Here is a 5,317-nt window from a genome sequence, read left to right as displayed (position 1 = left end):
AAAGAAAAAATAAATGAAATCTGTGCAGAAGACGAAGAAATAAAGAATAAATTAATAAACTTATTAATAAATGAAAAAGAACAAAGTACAGAAGATAATTATTACAATGATATAAGTAGTTCAGATGGTGAAGAAGATTGTAATTGTTCAAATAATCCAAAATATATAAATGTAATTACAAACCCAAAATACATAAATGTAATTACAAAAAAAGGAAGATAAAGAATTTTTATTAGATATAATAGAAAAAATTGATGATCATTTAAAAAAGAATATTTAGAAAGATTAAAGAGTTTAATCATACAAGAAGATAAGATGCCAAAAATAATTGAACCATTTAGTATTTCAAAATTAATAGATAAATATCCTAATATAAATAGTATGAAAAAAAGAAACTACTAAAGATCTTCAAACAGAAATTAATGATTTAAAGACTCAAGTGAAACAATTACAACAAGAAATTATAGAATTAAAAACTAAAGATTTAGAAATCCAAAATGACATTAATAGAAAATAAAAAAGATCAACCTTCTACTTCAAAAACATTAACTACAGAAGAAATAATTATTCCAGAAAAACCAGTAAATGAACAACAATATCTAAATATAATAGAAAAAAATGACATTTCAAAAGTGGTATGCTTTAGTCACAATAATAGTAGAAGATTTTAAAGAAACATGTGTAGCTTTATTGGATAGTTGAGCAGATTCAAGCTGTATAAAAGAATGAATAATTCTCACAAAATACTGTGAAAGAACAAATGAAACATTAATGGCAGTAAATGGAGAAAATTTACAAGTAAAATATAAATTTACAAAAGGATCAATATGTAATAACAATTATTGTCTTAGACATAATTTTTTAATTGTAAAAAATATAAGTAATGATATAATATTAGGAACACCCTTTTTAATTCAAATATATCCATTTTCAGTAGGATATGAAGGAGTCTCTACTAATATTATGGGAAAAACTATTACTTTTAAATTTTTAACTCCAATTAGACAAAGGGAATTACAAATATTACAATCATCCTCTATTTATAAAACAATAAATACTATTACTAGAATTAAACAATATATAAATTACATAAAGGAAGAAAAATTTTATTTAAAAATTGAAGAACAATTAAAAGAAATAAAAATGCAAAAAAGAATTTTAGAATTGGAAGATTTAATTAAAAAAGAAGTTTGAGTAGACATTCCGAATGCCTTTTGGGATAGAAAACAACATATGATAAATTTGCCTTATGAAAAGGATTTTGATGAGAAAAATATTCCAACAAAAGCTAGACCTATACAAATGAATACTGAATTACTAGAATTTTGTAAGAAAGAAATAAAAACATTAATGGATAAAGGATTAATAACACTTTCAAAATCACTTTGGAGTTGTGCAGCTTTTTATGTTATGAATCAAGCTGAAAAAGAAAGAGGAGTTCCAAGATTAGTTATTAATTATAAACCATTAAATAAAGTTTTGCAATGGATTAGATATCCAATTCCAAATAAAAAGGATTTATTAAATAGGTTACATAATGCAAAGATATTTTCAAAATTTGATTTAAAATTAGGATATTGGCAAATAATAATAGCTCTGAAGATAGATATAAGATAGCATTCACAACACCTTTTTGCCATTATGAGTGGAAAGTAATGCCATTTGGATTAAAATATGCACCTTTAGAATTTCAAAATATAATGAATGATATATTCAACCCTTATAGTTCATTAGTATAGTCTATATTGATGATATGTTAATATTTTCAGAATCTTTAGAACAACATTTTAAACATCTAAATATATTTTTAAAGGTAGTTAAGAAAAATGGATTGGTAGTATACGCATCTAAAATGAAATTATTCCAAACTAAAATAAGATTTTTAGGACATGATATAGATAAAGGAACAATAAAGCCAATAAATAGAGTTTTAGAATTTGCAAATAAATTTCCAGATGAAATAAAAGAGAAAAATCAATTGCAAAGATTTTTAGGATGTTTAAATTATATTGCAAATTTCTTTCCTAAATTAAGACAAGAATGTTCCATATTATTTAATAGATTAAAGAAAAATCCTAAACCATGGTCTGAAGAACATACTCAAAAGGTTAGATATCTTAAAGAAAAAATTGAATCGTTACCATGTTTATGTCTTCCTCATCCTAAAGCTTTTATGATAATAGAAACCGATGCATCAGAATTAGGATATGGAGGAATCTTGAAACAAAGACTAGATGATTTAAAAGAAGAATTAGTTAGATTTCATTCAGGAACATGGTCTGATCCACAAAAGAATTATTCTACTATTAAAAAGGAGATTTTATCTATAGTATTATGTATATCAAAATTTCAAGATGATTTGTACAACAAAATTTTTTTACTTAGAATAGATTGTAAATCGGCAAAAGAAGTTTTACAAAAAGATGTTCAAAATATAGTTTCAAAACAAATTTTTGCTAGATAGCAAGCAATTTTATCAGTATTTGATTTTGAAACAGAATTTATCAAAGGAGAAAATATTCTCTTCCTGATTTTTTGACAAGAGAGTTTCTACAGGGAAATGGAGCAAAGTAAGCAATTGCTCAAGGCAATCCGAAAAAGATACAATGATAAAAATAATACGAAAAAATATCTTCGTATTATTTCAAGAGATACAATACATTATGTAGTTCAAGGAGAAAAAATTAAGAGAATTGAAGTCTATGATATTCCAAAATATGATGAAGTGAAGATGAGACCTTCAAAAGCTATTATTAGTATTAGAGAACGATGTTTTGCAAAAAGGAGAATGATTGATCTTACAATATTACAAAGAGAATGGGCTAAAAGAGTCCATGGAGAAGATGATGAGTCAATAGAAGGATATAATTATGAGATCAGAGAGAAAAAACAAAAATTAAGTTGTATTATTTGTTAAATTTTGCAAGATTATGGATTCAAAAGCAGGAAGTTCTAGACCTAAGACTCCTCAAGATTATGAGATAAGTTTTACTCCTGTAACTCAAAATAGATTTCAATTATTGCAAGATTTTCTAGCATTGACTTATAGTCAAGTTGCTCGTACTCCAACTACTTCTCAAATAAGACCAATTCAACAAATTTCAAGAACCCCGGAGAAAACCAATGAAAATCCCTATTTCTCCAAACCCTTTACTCAATACATTACTTTAACTAGATTTCAAGAAATAACTCTTTATAATACACTCAATTCCTTTATTCAAAGACTTTTCCCTTCAAAATGCTTTTGGCAACCAGATGACCCATCCAAAAATTTAGATTATTATGAATTAATTCTCACAGATACTCAATCTATGGAAATTTTCCCTATTCCAGATAAAAAGAACTCATAAATAATCAGCCATTCAAAATGCATTATAAAGAAAGTTTGTTCTCATAATGAATGAACTTCTCTTTATTCAAAAAAATCCTTCTCAGTTAGGTTTATTCCAGATGGATTCACTTATCAAGATTACAAAATGGCATCGTATCGTGCTTTTTTGTATAGACCTTTCAATCATTCATGGTTCTTCACATTCAAAGAAACTTGCAAGAGAGAATTCCCAATTTGATTTAATCATTGGTGGCAATGGTTTGGACCTCAAAAAGAAATTCTACCTCCAAACGTTTTAATGGGATTTCAGACTTATCTCAAAAAATGCCAGAACCAACCCAGGTATATAATAAAGCTAATAAATATAAAAAGAATGAGTATAATAAAGAACTTACAGAAAGTCAGAGTAACCTTTGAAACGGAAGCTTTAAATTGTAGAGCCTTTGAGATGAAATCAAACTTCAAATCTTTTAAATATTGAAATATGATAACAGAAAGATTTAGAAACTAGAAGTAAGAAGTTTTCAGAGAATTTCTTAGAACAGCTAAAATACTCGATGCCTCTACATTGGGTTTTGAATGCTATTTATAGAGTTTTTTGCCTTCGAATTTCATCTTTATTTGATTGCCGACACTTTCATTTGAATTTCATTTGCTTTTTTCTGCCGACACCTTATCTTCTTCTGATTGGTTGCTTTTGAGATTTTCTTTTGAAATTTGGCCGACAACTTTATCAAAAGTCTGCCGGTTCTTGAGCACAAGAACCACCGAAAGGATCAAAAGTAGATTCTGACGATGACCCAGCTGACTCATCTTTTTTGTCTTCTTCTTTTTTGTCTTGCTTCTGCAAATAATTCAAATATTCTTTAAGCATCTCTGGATTCTGCATCATCTTCTGCATTAAGAAATCATTTGCAATTGTCTCTGAGGCTGAGCTGCTTGATTTTTCTTTTTCTTTCTTTTGTAGAGTTGTTGGGGTATTAACTCCTTTTACTGCTGATTTGGATTTATCCATTTGAGCTTTTCTCCTGTTTCTAAAAATCTCAAAACATTCTTTTGATCACAGAATTCTTGATTGAATCCTATCCACCATTTGATCTTGAATTCTCTGACTAGTGACATTGGAAGTGGTTTTTCTAGTTCTTGATGAATTTTGAAACTCCAGCAAAAAATCCATGGAACTTTGAACTCCATGTGGAATAAAATTGGCCTTGTATTCTTATTATCTAAATAAAGTTGTCGAAAAAAATTCAAAAGGATAAAACATTAAGATATCTAATATAACATAAGTCTAGCAATAAACCTTAAATTTGCTGTCTCATCTTTAATTGTCATATTGAAATAGTTGGCATGAAAGCATATGTGTTTTAAAGACTCATTTATTTTTCAATTTTTTATTTTAGTTGCATAAAGACAACACTACTATTTTTTATTTTTTGCCTTTTTTTTATACTTATCAATGATTTTCTTTAGTGTTTTTACTCTTTCATGGCCAATAAATGTTGAAGATAATGTCTTGGAAAGTTACATTTTCTATCATATAGCATAATTTTTCATATTTTAGTTATCAACTTCCAATTTTTTAAATTTTTTTTATCAACTAACTGTTAGTTTAATCCTCACTCTTAAGATACTAAAATAGATCTTAAGCAATGCCATTTGATAACTAACATAGTCATAATATTTTAATATTTTATAATTTAGTCACTTAGTACTCATAAAATCAATCTAATTCAATAAAGATATTTTTCTACATGAAAGAGGTTATAAATAAAAGAAATTCACATTTCTTATACATATATGACTGGTTTGGTGTACACTATACACATTGAAGATTTACAATTATTGGCTTTAGCTTGTTATAGAAGATATTAACAAAAATGTATCAACTATACAATTAAAAATATTTATTTAGATTCATAGATATTTTACTTCGACTCTTGAGAAATTTTTTTTAAGTTACATTTTGACTAATATGTTTTGAGA

Source organism: Coffea arabica, chromosome 7e (genome assembly GCF_036785885.1).
Source record: "Coffea arabica cultivar ET-39 chromosome 7e, Coffea Arabica ET-39 HiFi, whole genome shotgun sequence".
NCBI lineage: Eukaryota > Viridiplantae > Streptophyta > Magnoliopsida > Gentianales > Rubiaceae > Coffea > Coffea arabica.
Note: the sequence above shows the minus strand (reverse complement) of the source record.